Raw genomic sequence first — 17554 nt, forward strand, 5'->3', positions numbered from 1 at the left:
ACCTGTGAAATAAAATAAATAAACAAATAAATAAATAAATATTGATAATATAATAATATCATATAATATTAATATACCCACTACAATTATTTTTATAGTTTCCCCCACAAAAACCTGTCAAATAAAATATATAAATAATAATATACTAATAGCATATAATAATAATAATAATAATAATAATAATAATAATAATAATAATAATAATAATAATAACAATTCCACTATAATTATTATTACAGTTTTCCTCAAAAAACCTGTGAAACATAAACAACAGTAAAATATATAAATAAATACTTAAATAAATAAATATTTAAATAAATAAATAAATAAATAAATAAATAAATAAATAAATAAATAAATAAATAAATAAATAAATAAATAAATAAATAAATAATATTTCTAAGTAAAAGATATTATTGGAGTATATGTTTTACAAGAACAACACACACACAAAAAAATAAAAATAATTTTCTCAAAAAAAACTTTTTAAAATTTCTCTCAGGAAGCTTTTAGTGTCATAAGCGACAGTGAGCAAAAGCAAAAGTTTGTTAATCAAAACTTTTCGTTATTTTCAGACTTCTTAGTTGTCTTCTTTTTTTCAGATATTGTACATTTTTGAAGATTGTCCTGATATGTAATCCAATGTATTCTTTTCAAAAAGCTTTTCAATGATTGCCCAAAAAAATCTGCTCTAGCCTTTAAAGGGCCATGAAACCCCCTCGTTTCAGCAAAGTGTTTTCACACCTCTACTTTGGAAAAAGTCAGAAAAGTGGGCGTGTCCAGCTCTGTTTAGGGGGGAGTGTCACAGGAACTAAAGTGGGAGGGTGTGGGAGTGTCTATTTGGGCACGCGCGAGTTTCAGAGTAATAATACTCACACACAGGAGAAAGAGATGGTGTTTAACCTACATGGACATCTGTAGTGGAATTATTTGCCAAATTATTAAATGGTGGACTTTAACTGCAGTTTGGCTCTTTCATTCAGGGAATTCATTCATGCCCCTCGCGACAAACGAGATATTTGATTCGAGGATCTGCTCTAAGTGTGTATTTTTCATGCAATGTTTGATACCGCACGGCGAATGAGAGAAAAAAAAACCTCAGCATTTTCCGGAAACTTAGATGCACACGGCAGGTAGCGTCAGAAAGCCGCGTGTGTTATTCCGGTCACAAAATGAGGTTAAAAACCCTACACGAGGTTAAAGTTTGGTTGTGGTCCTAACATGTTACGGTGCAATAGTTAACTTAGTTCGATACGAACAAACTAAATAAACAAAGAGTACTGGTCGCTCACTTACCAAATCTGTAGAGACAGGACAATCACCAGCAACTAGAGCCGCGTCTTTATGAAGAGAATACTACAAGCGAATTCCAGATCTCAGCGTTTGCAGATGAGAACAGCTCTCAGGTAAACAACAATCCTCCTTAGACACGTAAGTTATTGTTGTCGAGCGTCGCGTACACTGTTAATCCACACGTGAGTCTGAGCTCTCACAGAGTGAAAAAGAAAACGAAACTTAACGGCAGCAAACTATAAAAGCAACACTTCACGCTTGTTTTGCCAACACAATGTGGCGTCTATGTCGTGTAAACACAGTAATGAATATTAATGAAGTTGCACAATAGAGCGCGCTGATTGGTTTGAACCAAGCCTTACTCATGCATTAATGCATCACACTGTAAGACGTAATAAGACTCACTCTGGCACAGACGCCCAGTCTGCACGCTGGAATACAACGCTATTATGTCATGACCGTGACGCAGCTTCAAAAATTCGTTTCAAACCGGAAGTACGAATTTGCTTGAAATAACGCAAATACAACCAATTTACACTTTTTAGTAAAATATAGGTGTCTTAATAGTGTTTTTAGCAGTGTGGGACACATATACGACTGTCAACAGCTCAAAAAATGTGTTTTGGTGTTTCGTGACCCTTTAATGTTCTTTAGGATTAGAAAACCAGTCAAAGGCCCATGCGATTGAGTTTCTAAATGCATTTAAAGCTCTGTGTTCTTTACAGCAGCACATGCACCGTCTCCATTACCTTACAGTGAATCTACTGTTCCTCCAATCCAAAGAAAAAAAAAAACTTTGATATTAACACTCCTTCAGTTCCCTTCCACTTCATACTAAGAAAGAAAAAAGCATGAGCTCATAATATGAAAAAGAAGGTTGCTTTCATATATATCTTTTTTTCTTCTCCTCCTGGTCCAGATTCAGACAGGGTGTATTCCTCTGTGGCCCAGTGTCACATTTGTTACAGCTGAACAGACATACGCCAATATTCCTCTCAAGCGTTCGGGTGTAATGACCCCGCTGTGGTGAGAGGCGGCACTCTGGACGACCAGGAGAGCATACCGGGGACAAACGCATCACTTCCTCTTTGTTAAATCTTAATGCGTGTTGGCCCATTTCCCCACCAACATCGCTCTGCCAAGTCCCTGCCTCGCTCTCTAATGTATGCAGGCCCTTAGTCTTAGTCCAATAAGTGACACTGGAGGACTGCTGAATGTGTGTGCGGATGTGTGTATGCGTAAATTTCATTTATGCAAGGCAGGTGAAAAGTTAGAAAATTGGTCCGTTCCATCATTGCTGGACAAGAGGCGGCGGTGACACCCCGATCAGGTGTGCATGCATAATCACAACCAAAAATAATCACTGTTTTGAATAATTCCCCCCAAATTCCTGCAGCTTCAACTTATTCTGGGGAGGTATCCCATAAATCTTTACAATGAATGTAAATCTGAGATGGAAAGGCTGCAGAGCCAGGCCTCTTAGGAGCTGCTGTTAGATCCCCCTTTCTCTCTCTCTCTCTCTCTCTCTCTCTCTCTCTCTCTCTCTCTCTCTCTCTCTCTCTCTCTCACTCTCTCTCGCTCTCTCATTCAGGGCTCTTTCTTTGAGAGTTTATACAGATGATTCAGGGGAGAGTGAGGGAAATAGCAGTTTTTTCACATCTATCTAGGTGGTGATTTCTCTGCTGTTGGTCCGGTGAGCTCTAAGCTATAAATGAATGCTCTGTTATCTTCTCCTCTGAGAAATGCAGACATCATGTTTAGCTGTCTTTAAAGATATTCTGATGCTCTGACTGTATTAGTAGATGTTTCTTTTTTATAAATTTATTTAGTCATACAAGATCTGCGAACAATAGACAAACATACATTGTATGGGTCAGAATTATGGATTTTTCATTTATTGCAAAAATTATTAGAATATTAAGTAAAGATCTTAAGAAAAATCAATATCATTTCTTGCAAATGTCCTGAGGTATCAACAACTTATCCAGCATATGTTTTACACAGTGGATGCCCTTCCAGCTGTAACCCAATACTGGGAAGCAACTATGTACACTTATTTACACACATACACAAAAGCCAATTAAGTTTATTCAGTTCACCTATAGCGCATGACTGTGGGGCAAACCGTAGCTCTGAAACTCACGCCAACACGGGTAGAACATGCAAACTCCAAACAGAATTGCCAACTGGCCCAGCCAAAACTCGAACGAGCAACGTTCTTGCTGTGAGTTGACAGTGCTAACTACTGAGCTACCATGTTGCCAACTAATAATATCAAACTCAAATTTTAATTAGCAATATGCATTGAAGAACTTTATTTAGGATTTTCTCAGTATTTAAATTTTTAAAACCCTCAGATTCCATATTTTCAAATAGTTATCAGCTAAATATTGTGCAAACTGCGTTGCAAACTTCTATGCTTGCAACCACACCTTTGGAGCTGTAGTTAGAAACATAGTTTTGGGCTGTGTTTTATTCCCAGTTATCTCCCCTACGTTCTATTCACTTAGAACATTTTAAAATTTAATCTTGGAATAAAAAAAAGCATTAGTCATCTCTCTTAGGTGTGATTTGCTTTCAAAGCATTTTTAAAGTTCAGTTTTAGCGATCAGCATGTTTACAATTGCATTCCCTTTGCAGTGCACTTTGAAAACATTAATGTCATTTGGAACAAAGCCGTGGCTCAAAATGAGAGCTATAGGTAACCCATGATTCAAAAGCGGAATTTACATTGCGTCTCCAAAGCTTATAAAAACAAAACAGCATAGCATACATTAATCGTTTAAATTTAGTAGGTTATTTATTAAGTATCTGTACTGTACATGACAAGGGCCTGTTGGTTAGAACATTTCTGCAATGATTTGCATGTGTCAAATTGTAAAAGTAGACTTAAAAAAACAATATCCAACTTAATAATAATAATAATAATAATCTTTATCATCATCATCATCATCATCATCATCATCAATGTTATTATTAAAGTAGGATTTTCTTAATTAATTTCATTTTTTAATAAATAGCCCAATTATTTATTTATTTATTTATTTATTTATTTATTTATTTATTTATTTATTTATTTATTTATGATATTAGAATATGTGTTAGCTTTAGTAAGTGATTAAATGTTTTAGAATAGAATATAAAATATTCTCAATAATCTTTGTAAAGGAAACACAGGCCCTATATGTGTCATTTACATATATGGAAAACAAGTGCATGTTTTTACCAAAACTAGTATTGGACTCTTTTTTAAATGCATGTGCGTGTAAAACAATAAAATTTGCAAAAAGAAATTAGGGGGTTCTTCTCTAAAGAAGTAGTTACTCCACCCCGTTTAGAGCATAATCATGGGCGTTTTACGTTATAACTAAAGTGGTTCAAACGATTGATCAGCTACAGAGAAACTATGGGTTTTGAGAAACACTCGTCACTACATCGTTCTTTTCCCAAACAATGCATCATACTATTATAGTTCAGTCGCAAGTTACATTGTTGTTTGGGAAACGCACCCCTGATCTATTAATCCATCCATTTATCCATGCATCTATCCCTGCATGCATCCATCCAACCATCCGTCCGTCCATCCATCCATCCATCCATCCATCCATCCATCCATCCATCCATCCATCCATCCATCCATCCATCCATCCATCCATCCATCCATCTTTTTTTAAAAAGCAGTCCAACAATAATAAAAAATTACAGCCTGATCTAATGAGAAAACATTCCAATTTTAAGTTTTATCGGTTCAGAGGCTAATTTGTATGTTAAGTTGTACAAAAATGTTCGATTTCGAAAAGGAGGTGTGGCACCCAACCTCGCCCCTAAACCCAACTGTCATTGAGGATGATCATACCGTAATAAATTATACGAATGAGATTGTTCAAGTTCATATGAATAAGCCACTAAATCCAAAAGTTACGAATTACTGTGAGATCTTGTTGGACTTTTATTATGGCTAGCATTATGTCAAACTACACTGAAAAACATTTGGTGTAAAATAAAAACAAAACTCAGGTATAGCTAGCAAGATTCACAATTAAAAAACATTACAAAATCTGATTTGTTCAAAACATTACAAAATATAAAGTGTTTTAGTTGCTTTTTCTTTGTAATTGTGAAATATAGACATCACTAACAAATATCACAGATAATCACAAAGAAATGATAAACTTGAAATGTTAGTGGAAAATACTATAGTAATCTTTGTTTTCTTTGTTGTGTTATTGAATTTGTATTTGTTTTGTGTTTCCTATTTGAAGACACAGTTCTGTGTCTCTTCCAGCATATATTTTCATTCTTGAGGGTGGAGTTATTCACACATATAGACACTATAAATGGAGTAGCCCCTCCGATTTAAGTTTAGAGCCAGACAATATGCAGACGACGGAGGAAGAGACAAACAAAAACACCATGGGTAAGACAATGGGCACTTCTAAAAATGTGGTGCTGTTCTGTTTACTGGTGTAATTGATGGGGAGAGGACAGAGCGAGGGGTGGGGGGTGGTGGGGGGCAGCGCAGTGCCAGTGCCTATGACTGTGTGTGTGTGTGCGTGTGTATGTGTTTTCTTGGCGCCGTGATTGAGGGACCCTGCCATGGTGCCATTGTAATGAGCAGCCACCAGAGTGAAAACTTCTCAGTGAGAAAGTTACAGAATTATTTAGAGGGGCTCTGTGAAAATTACAATATGCACAATCTACCTGCTCGTTAAAGGATGAAAAATAATAAAATTCTTTGTGACAGCCTTCCAGCCCTTGCAATGTATAATGATTTTTTTTTTTTCGCCGGGTGAATTTGGATTTTTTTTTTTTTAGAATATGGGTACATCTGTTTTGCATGAGATGCATAAAATGACAGGACTCCGACAGCCAGTGCATCTAGTGACAAAGATTACTGTCACCCTCCTCCTAGAGTTAATTCATCATTGGAAATGGTCCGTTCCCTTGCTCTGTCTCTTAGCAACAGCCTATCCCCTAGTGCTGCCTTAACCACGTGTGCATATGTAATATAGTGCTCTTCAGCATACCTTTTACATAAAAATAAGCCCATAATTTTGACTTTACATTTTTATTGTATTAACATAAAATATTGGCCATATTACATTGGAATTCATATCCAGCGAATTTGATTCTACCGACTATTATGCAGTGAAAGGCGCAGTGGTTATACTTGTTAATCTGGATGCATGAATAAGGAAATATTTGCTCTGGATATTAGTTTTTCACGGTGGAGACAAAATGGAGAAACTTTGCAATAATACGTTAGGGCAGGAGACTAACCTCTTAACATGCAAATCAGCACGCTCTCGGCTTCTGATGAATGGCTGCTGTGCCACGTTTAAAAAATTGCTCTCGCACACAAGACTTTCTGCTAAAGGAGAATGATTAGGTCCTAACAAGTGAGAACAACAGTAAAACAAAGCCAACTTTGGGGCGAGGAGGTGTTTTGCCTAAGCTCTTTTAGCCGCAAGCATACACAGGGCCTGTAACTAAAATGTTGCCACATTTTGACCTGAGAGACATGAGAAAATTTTACTACATCAAGCATTATTTATTAAGTATGGTAAACACAATGAATTGCAATTATTATTATTATTATTATTATTATTATTATTATTATTATTATTATTATTATTATTATTATTATTATTATTATTATTATTGCAAAAGCAAACTTACAAACATAAGCTAGTTAAATATATGATTTTTTTTTCACTGCCACATTTATTTTGGTTGGAAACCACAAAAAAGGTTCCCATTTTTAGTTAACATATTCATAAAACAGCTTATACTTTTCAAATGCACATAAGTGTAATGCAGAGATCAGAGAGAGTGAAGCAGAATTTATTGTAGTCCAAATGTACAATATTGTACAAATTTAACCACTAAGAGAGATTGAAAACATTATTGTGACCTGCTTGCATTAAAAGATCATAATGTTGCAGATAAAATGAACTACCGAAAAGTCTTTGTGATATGATAGTCTTTAGTCAGCTATTTCATGCTTTAGAAATTGTTGCAATTGACAAAATTTAAAAAATCTTACACAATTTTACAAAAAATAAAACAAACATTGTTTTATACACACACCAAAACCAGTTTAACTAGCATTTACTACATGGCTTTCAGTAATACTTGATTCCAATTACAAAAGCTGATAACACAAGGTAACGGAATATGAGACAAATCGCTTGCAATTAACTGTTTTTCTTCTTGGGGGCTTTGAATTTGGTAAGCTGATAACAATTCCATATTTATTGTGGATTTTTTTAAACTAGGTCATTCAAGGTAGCACAAACTTGCTTTCTTTTGTTAAATATATATATATATATATATATATATATATATATATATATATATATATATATATATATATATATATATATATATATATATATATAAGTAATACTTTATTTTGATGGTCCATTGAGTATTGTAGACTGTCTGCTTAATATGGTCCTTCATCAGACATTTAACTGACTATTAGAAACTTTGTAACTTTTCGTGTACTATAACTACAATTATGATAAAAAGGTTACAAATATAAGATGGCAATTTACCCAATAATGCCCTAATGGTGAATAGAAGTAGATGCATTTTTCTCCTTTTGTACAGGGAAAACCATCCAACCATTTTGTACAAAATACATTGATGGATGCATTCATCACAAATCGTATTGCAGCATGATATATACTGTCCAGCTTGTTTAATAATGACATATTTGTATGCACATAAACTACTTGCATGCTTATAAAATACAAACACAGCAGTTGCCATGTTGAATTCCTGCAATAGTTATTGATTATTTTTTTTTAAATAAATGTTCTATTATTTATTTATTTATTTATTTATTTATTTATTTATTTATTTATTTATTTATTTATTTATTTATTTATTTATTTATTTGTTTATTTTATATGTAATCTGACTTCTTTATTAATAGCATACAGTTGCTTTTATCACCTTCTTGCCAGAGTAATTATTTTGTTCAAGGTTACAATCCCACATACTGTATCCTGACAATTATAAGATGAAAAAAAAAGGTAAGACCTAAATAGTTTAAATCTAAAAACATTGTCTCATGTCCCCATAATTATTGTTGTGGTGAAAAGCTATCCTTTATAAAACATTACTGCACAATATCTCTTAAATATAAATCTACCGCTTGCTAGCAACCTCATAAAATAAAATGTTTCAACTCAAATCAATATTTTATGTCTAATATGAAAAGCAGCTATAGAATAAGTGAGATAATGAACACCCAGTTAGGTGTTATGGCAAAATAAACCCCCTCAGCGTGACTCAAGACCCCCTCCTCTTTACATTGGGGTCCTTATCACCCTATCAATGTTTATTTTGGACTAACAATCGGCCAAGAGAATTACTTGATAAACTGACAGCCAGATCAATTCATAAACAGTGTTGAAAAATAACAAAAACAATGTTTAAACAACACTACACTTGTAATATGTTGATAATTTCATTTGTGTCTGCTAATAATGGTTTGAAATGGCTATGGAGAGCGTAGAGGTGAGAAAACTCCACGGATGTGATTTAGTCTCTCTCTCTTTCTCTCTCTCCCTCTCTCTCAGTAGGGCGACACTGCAGCGCTTCTCCTCATGGCTTTATCTGCCACGAAAAGGTGAAGCCATGAGTGATCTCCCCAATTTAAAAGCACTCAGCCCTCACAATATATTTTTGCATATATTCATGCAACAAAGATTCAATTTAGGAATATTATTCTGCAAACATTGCCTGAATTCTTCGCGGCATTAATAACAGATCATGGGTAGCAAATGCATTAAAGTTGACAATGAGAAAGAGGAGGAAAATGGGCATTTAATTAAAAAGGCAAAAAAAAAAAATGAAATAATGGAGAGAATTACTGACAGGATGCCACCAGAATCTGCATCCTGTATTTGGTCTCTAATGACCTAATTTTCTGCTAATGAATTGCTGACAAAATCTCAGAACACATGGGACGTGTTCAGTGGCCACATCGCCTCTATATAATAGATTTGGGCCTCGTCAGATTGGTGTTGCTGCGGCGAATGAAATTAAGACGACTAGAATCAATTACTGTACAACGAAGAGGATGAAATGTAGAAATATACAAGAGCATTCGTGCATCGCTCTGTCATTACTTGGTCTTACAAGTCAGCAAGGCCTCCGTTCTGCCGTCCAATGAGCGCCCTCACACATATAACAACCGTGACAGACATCCAGTGACAAAATCATTCTTGTTTTTGTCAGGCCGAGTCAAAAATCAGCCCGCATTGAGCTACCTGTGGTCATTTAACTTTTTTATTTTGACAGCAATCCTTCAGTTTCAACAATGGCGAATTATGGTATGCCTCTACAGTGGAATAATTTATCTCCAATTCAGCTCGGCTAGCAGCAGTATCTTAATTAAGCAGCGGGCCGGAGAGGAATTCGACCAGAGTAATGATCTGTGTGTGTGGATAAGCAGCTTCTATTGACTCTGTAATAGGTAGCTTTCATGGGATGTGTGGTTCGATAGTAATAACATGAAGGGAGGAAGATGTTCTCCACACAGCGCTGTAAGTACAATACACACTGCAGCTCCAAAAAGCAGGTCGCATCCATCAATGCGCAACATGAATTTGCAGAATGACAAAATCCATCCTGATGACATCAAGGGATGGTTCAATCAAATCTGCCAATTCTGTTTTTTACCTGCATGACTTCTGTTTAATGTGATTTAAAGATGACTTCTGGATGATTTTTTATTTATTTTGTGTGTGTGTGTGTGTGTGTGTTACAATATCTATAAAGCTTTAAACAATCTAGCTCCTGTTTATCTAACCAACTTGTCTCACTACAATTCAACTCGCTCTTTAAGACCTCAAAACTCAGGGTTTCTGGTAGTACCCAGAACAGCTAAAAAGTCTATTAAAGGATTCTCATTTATGGCTCCTAAACTCTGAAATAGCCTTCCCGATAATGTCAGAGGTCTCTCAGTTCAAAACTAGATTAAAGGACCAACTTTTTAGTAGACCTGTGAAGAAATTATGCCAAGGTATCCATAATCCTTGATCAGGCCATATCCTGAGCAGATGCTGTGGTGGTCATGGAGGAGCGGAGAGCATGAGACTGATTCCTTAAAAACCACAGTGACAGATGAGTCTTTACAGTGATCCCGTGGGCCAGCCTGAAAACCCAACGGTGACCTACTCACATCTGCAGTTTCTTCATGATGGACGTCCAGTGTCATCCAGCCTATGGCAGCTAGATTGCAGCTCTGCACAGAAAGTTTGGCCAGAGTAGAAATGGTTGTGCCCAATTGAGCCTGGTTTCTCTCAAGGTTTTTTTTTCTACACTTTCATCAATTGGTGAAGTTTGTTCCTCGCCACTGTCGCCACTGGCTTGAATGGTTTGAGACTTGTGTAGCTGCATTTTCAGTGATGAGATGGATTTGATGGACTGCTCTTCAGTGTTGGGACTTTCGGCAGTGAAATTTAAACCACACTGAACTGAACTAAACTGAACTTAATCTCTGAAAACTGGACTGACACAGTCCCAATTTGCTAGAACGTCTATGTTAAGCTGCTTTGAAACAATCTACACTGTAAAAGCACTATATAAGAAACATGAATTGAATACTATAGTGCATATTTTTTTTCGAAAAAATTATATTGCTTGCCTTAATCTTCATTATTATGACTAATATTAAAAATTCATCTTGATGTCTAATACACTTCAAATCATCAGAGAGAAGCAAGTGTCTCCTAAAGGTGGTTTGTTCAGCCTGCTCATCTGTGTGGAGCACACTCAGAATTGCACAACGTTTTCCAAGAAAAAATATGATGCTTATAAAAGTGTGTCTGGTGCATATGAAGAGGAAAAAAAGTGTGTCCTCTACAGGTGGTTTGTCAAGCCCACTCGCCTACATAAAGGCACTGGGATGGCGAATTAAATAAAAATGTAGTTTTTTATTTAATTATTAATTTTTTTATTAAGTATATTTTTACTGGGATTTACCGAACATACTGGCTACTGTTTTACATAAAGTGAAAGTAAATGGAAATGTAGGCTGTCAAATAAAAAAAATCATTCAAATTGCTACCTGTTATTTAATGCAGTTATATTCGTGTACAATTATATTTGGCTTATGTTTAGAGTGTTAAAATACCCTTTATATAATAATAATAATAATAATTTTCCCAGAGATTGGTTGTGGCTGGAAAGGCATCCGCTGCGTAAAAAATGTGCTGGATAAGTTGGCGGTTCATTCCGCTGTGGCGACCCCGGATTAATAAAGGCACTAAGCCGAAAAGAAAATGAATGATTGATAACAACAACAACAACAATAAAAATAATAATTGTCACAATCACCAGCAATCAAGCCAGTGCAGATCACTGGAGAGCAACATGTGCCACTGATACTACAACTCCCAGAAGTCTTTGCATTCATCACTCCTGCCACAGCTGGCAATCATTTAGACACTGACACACATACACACATAGCTGACGCTCTTGACTGAATATTTACTTGGACTATTTATACACCTTACATTCTCACACACTTCGCTGAGTCACGTTTACTGTTAACCTGTAGCATTACGAAGCATCAATCTGGTCTAGTCTGTCTGTGTTTGATCCTTGACTTTGTTCTCACGTTATAGATCAACACGTTCTCACTCCCAACTCGTCATATACTGACGCTTGGTCAGGAACCCTCGGCGTAAGTTATTGACGCACAGGGTACCCCTTTAGCGTCATATTTAGACGTGCAGGGACTCCCTATAGAATCTGTGCCTGAGCCTGAGGCGTCATAGGGAGACGCTGGAGGCTCGTATAATTACCAATACATGTCAACGCAATTTTGAACCTGATGGCGTAAAACCTGTTTTACGCCTATTATCTTAGTTTTCTTATTTTAAAAATATGTAATTTTTATTTTGTTCATGAAAAGCGTCTGTAAACTGGGTCGAAACTACTGTATGAATAAACTTCGGTCCACGTGACATCCCTTCACGGTGAGTTTAACGCCGCTCTGCTATTGGTCAAAATGCATCAGCGGTGAGTTCTCAGATGAGTTCAACTGTCAACATTAAATATTACATTAATGCTGCATAATGTATCTTTATTGGAGATTAGTTGGTGTTTTTAAATATGTTATCATTTACTTTATATTTAATGAGTGAAAATATATTCGGTTGTCCAGTTTAGGGTAACTATGTCTAATAAAACTTTGATTCATTCATATTATTTATTATTTTTTTACTTTAAAAAATATTACATTTCAAGTACTAAGTTTAAAAATGTTTTCGGCTGATCTTTTTCATTTTAAATTATTTATTGAAGTTGGGGTCATTGTATGTGGCGATCTATTTTTTACAGTCTATGCTCGCTATCCCAAGGTTCATTGCGATCCCAAGGTTCACTGCGGTTTTCCACAAGGTAAGTAAAAAGTAAACAAATAAAGACGATTTGTTGATAAAGCATGTACTGTAAACTAGCGATGTTATCTAATTACATCAAGTTCATTTATTAAAAACATATTTTTCTCACATATAACGTTGGTCATGCATTAGAACAATATATACATTTTAAGATAAGGAACAGTGTAACCAGATTGTTGTTTTCCACAATAGAATTCGTGCAAAATCTATATATAATATGCAACTCTAATAATACAAATGTATTCGTAATTGTTTCAATATTAAAGAACATCAAGTGTTTCCAAAGGTTTAAAGGCTACATTGTAAAAAAAATTATTTTCCATGCCTTAACACACACACACACACACACACACACACATACACACACACACACACACACACACACACACACACACACACACACACACACATATATATATGTAAGCATAACAAAAGCTCAAGTATAACTTAAGCTGATGTATGTCACATAATGAATATCATACACTATTACCAGTATAATTTGGCCTTTACCAATTTATTTAATAAAAGAAAGAATCTATCATCTCTAAATTGTGGTAAAGAGGCACAACAAGCTGTCTTCTTTGTCAAATATTATGTCAGTCAGGATGGTAATGGTAAAACTCAAGGATTACCTTGCACCTTCTCAGAAATTTACCATTGATCATATGTATTACAAGTGGCTGGATTGTTTTTAACACAAGCAATGTTTTTTTAAATCATTATCTTAAAGAGATTAAGGCTCATTTTGGACTACACTTACATTACTTTACAACTGCTTAATGCAGTACTGATGTATCTAGTAGTTAAGTGGGTTTAACTAATGTCACATCTGTTTTTATTCATTTCAGATGCAGAAACTTTTGACATATGAATTCATCTTGACTAAGGGTAAGGTTTTTGTTCAGAATTAATCATTATTTAAAATCATTGTATTTTCTTTGCTATTATGTACAGCTTTTAAAAGAATGTACTTTCTTTTAATAAAGAACTTTTCACAGCACTGCATCTGAACAGTCACAACCTCACAGAGCTGCACAACTGCCCCACTCAAGATCAGTGTTGAAGCTGAAACCTCATCTTGTGTACAGCAAAGGCAGAGCTGAAAATTCACTGTTTGTCTTGTATTGTGTGGTAAGTCATAGTTTTATTAATTTTTAAATTTTATTGCAACACTAAGTAGTCCATTCTGTGGCCAATATGATATAAAGGGCCTAAAATGGGACTGATGTGATCATTGTTTTGATTGCTAGATAAGTACTCATGGGGCTACACATGCAGCTGAAGTTAGCTTCATTGAGTAGGACATTTCTTTCAGTATACTCTTAAAGAGATTCACCCAAAAAGGAAAATTCTGTCATTAATGACTCATTCTTCACTTGTTCCAAATATGTCTGAGTTGCTTTCTTCAGTTAAACACAAAAATTTATATTTTAAAGAAAGATGAAAACCTGCAAACACTGACTTCCATAGTATTTGTTTTTTCTTACTATGTATGTCAATGTTTTCAGCTTTTCAGCTTTCTTTAAAAAAACTCCTTCATGTTCAACACAAAGTAACTTGGAAGTTTTTAAAAAAGGTTTACAACCACTTAAAGGAGAGTAAATAGTGAACTATTCCTTTAACCCAATCTAGTTGACTTTACTAGAAAATTGTATAAAAAACCCAGTGGCTTAAACCACTTACATTTTATACAAGGTACAACTTAACAGCCATACTTGAATTAAAATATTACTGTAAGTTCAAGAAGATTGTAAAGGTTCTAGGCTAATTTAAAGTTGGCTATTTAGTTTCACCTTGTGTAAAAACATAAAGGGTTTAAGGCAACATGTTTCTATGCAGTTTACACTCTTAACCCAAACTAGTTGACTTTATTAGAATAAAGTCAACTAGTTTGGGTTAAGAGTGTAATGGTTTACAGTAAAAGCAGTGAATCATGCAGGCATAAAATAAATGTTTAGCCCTGTAAAGCAATAAGCTTGTTATAATTTAGAAATATTTTTAGGGTGGAGCACAGTATGCTGTTGTAGTTTTCATATAATTGATGAGTCAAACATGAGATGTGTGTTTTAAATTGCAAGAAGTAAATTAACAATATGTTCATCAAGATTCAAATCTTGCATCTTATATTTTTTTAAGGTTTTGGCCCAATAATACCCATATTCTGCTATTTAAAAAACATGCTGGAATTTGTGTCAGCATTCCCTTCAATGAAAACTACAGCAGTGGACATCAGTGGTGATAAAAATGTATGAGAAGGATAAGGGTGTTCATAATGAGAAGTGCAGTCACTATCCTGATCTCTGAGTGTAGAACTGACAGATCTGCTTGGAATACATGGAAACATGCTGGAAATGTTTAACCTATTATACAGTTAATTCAAGAGTGCCAGGTGTAATGACACTTTACATATATAAATAAATATCACTGAACTTTCTAAATGAAACCTAACACTCATTCTTTGTTCAGTAATGGTATTGTGCACTTCTAATACTTTACAGTGGCAAAATCTGGAATAACACTTGGGAGCCCTCCAGGAATTCCTGACACTTTACGCCCAAGTCTCCTCATGCTAACCGGATTGCAATATGGCGGTCTAGTCAGCATAAACACCTGGACTCACCAAGCACACTTTGGTTCTCAGTGTTTTGTAAAAATTGTTTTTGCTATTCTTCAGTAAATACTTGAATATGTTTTGAACTTATTCTACTTTTGATGTTTAAGTTCAAAAAGTTGTTATTATAAACATAATTTGCATTTATCATGAACTTGACTTGTTGTTGTGAAAGCTGTTTATTATAATGGCATTTATAAACGCATCATTTGAAAAGATTTTTTGCAGTGCAGTTTTACTTCAGCTTGACATACCACATGTATGACATGAATAAATATTACAAAATAAATATAATAATAATAATACAAAATATACATTTTCTTCAATTATAATTGTTTTTAATCATTTATATATGTATGGTAATATATTATTGCATTAAAAACTGTTATAAAATATATATTTTTGGTTTTTGCATTTTTGCGTGATTTTTATTATTTATTTTATTTGTGGCATTATAAATAAATTATAAATGTTTCATTAAAAATGTATTGTGTTTATTTGCATACTCATTTACAATGAACTACTATTTATACTATTTAATGGGCACTATATTTGTCATTTAAGTTTGACATATATTTATATTTGTATACCTACATGATGCATGGTTTAGTTAGAGGAAATGCTGGAAATGTTTTTAAACATGAAGCTTTTTTTTTATTATTTTATTATTCGTTTCAAATTTAGTATATTGCCTATGATCTGGTTTTACTATGATCATTTTGCACATCAGGTTACCCCCACAAAGGAATCTCACGGTAAATACACATTTGTATTTTTAATAAGACAATAAATAACATGTAATATTAATGCACATTTTGATATTTAAGTTATATTATAAGGTTATTATAATCTACCTTCAGCCGGAAGATTACCAAATAGAGACAAAGTGTGACGTAGATTGCGACGTTGTGATTGGACTATAACTTCAAAGCCAAATTAAAAGATCCTTCGTGTTGCTAACTATGTTTTGCTAACTTTGCCACTTTACTAACAGTGTCCTTTATCAATGAGTTATCGCTGTGTTTCAAATAGTTACCGATTAACCAAGATCGTAACCCTAAACTTAACCCTAACTACACCTTTTAATGAACTACAATTTGTAGCGCCATGTCTTTCCCGTCCCATCTATACAGCGACAAAGGATTGTGGGTAATGTAGTTTAAAGCCTTTTTTGTAATAAAACGGAACAAATACAATTTTTAATGAACTAAAGACTATCTGAATATGGTCATTGTGCATATATTTATGACATATATGAAAGCCAGGCATAAATGTGTTATTTTACAATGAGTATTTTTTTAAACAGCTTTTATTGACTTGATTAGTATATATCAGACTATTATATCCAACATTATTTATTGAACATAGCATAGGTAATAGTCTTGCTGATATTCTCTCACTCATTTCTCGTTTGAAATGTGAATACTTTTTCCTTTTCTACGGGGCTCTACTCATCCCCTTTGAGTAAAAGGGCAGTTAACCTATGTAGATGTATTATCTTCAACGTGGACAAGAAATTGTATTGTCACATGTACAGTTGTGGTAAAAAAAAAAAAAAAAAAAGCTGTAAAAATAAGCTAAACATTTGTATCTTCTTTAATCACAAGTTATTAGCAATAGTGATTTATGTTCATCACAAATATTATGAGTTCAGAATAATATGTGTGGATGTAATTCTGTAAGTGTGTTTCATTAATGGTCATCATGTGATGTTTAATTGTTTTCACTTTATTTGAAATATGGATAAAAGCTCTTTAAAAATATGTAAATGTTTATAAATAAAACCTTTTTAAAGACATGTATTTGTTTAAAAAACACTCTTTATCTGATTATTTTTACTTTCTAAATCTTCAACTGTTTGTGTAACAGTATGTTTTGATGACAATGAATGAACTTGTTTAATAATGATTCCACATAATGTCTTTGTCCTGCATGTGGGTTAATTTGTTAATTATTTTCTTTATGATCAAATGATTGCAAGATTTGCTGCATTGTAACAATCATGAAAATATTGAGAAATGAGGTAACAATGATGAAAAGATATCCTTTCAAATGCTGCGTATAGTTCAAACCTACAAATGATTAAAAATACATAGCCATTAACCAACAAAATAAAAATGCAAACATTCAAATCATCTAAACTAGAAGTAAAATAGTTCTGTGCTGTATTTTTAAGTTACTGTGTAGTTCTATGTCTACTAAAAACACATATTTTATTTTCATT

The 17554-nt window shown here is 34.0% G+C and overlaps 1 protein-coding gene and 1 long non-coding RNA gene across 2 annotated transcripts in view; one reads left to right on the forward strand and one right to left on the reverse strand.

Moving 5' to 3' along the window:
* pdlim1 (PDZ and LIM domain 1 (elfin)) overlaps positions 1 to 17554 on the reverse strand; it is a 579513-nt gene that overhangs the window by 421448 nt on the left and 140511 nt on the right. The gene's annotated exons all lie outside the window — the stretch shown is intronic.
* On the forward strand, positions 12675 to 15550 carry LOC147841084 (uncharacterized). Its single transcript, XR_015505523.2, has 4 exons — positions 12675 to 12717; positions 13568 to 13607; positions 13706 to 13850; positions 15218 to 15550. It is a non-coding gene; the product is annotated as an uncharacterized LOC147841084 (long non-coding RNA).

Source organism: Danio rerio, chromosome 13 (genome assembly GCF_052040795.2).
Source record: "Danio rerio strain M-AB ecotype USA chromosome 13, GRCz13ab, whole genome shotgun sequence".
NCBI classification, from domain to species: domain Eukaryota; kingdom Metazoa; phylum Chordata; class Actinopteri; order Cypriniformes; family Danionidae; genus Danio; species Danio rerio.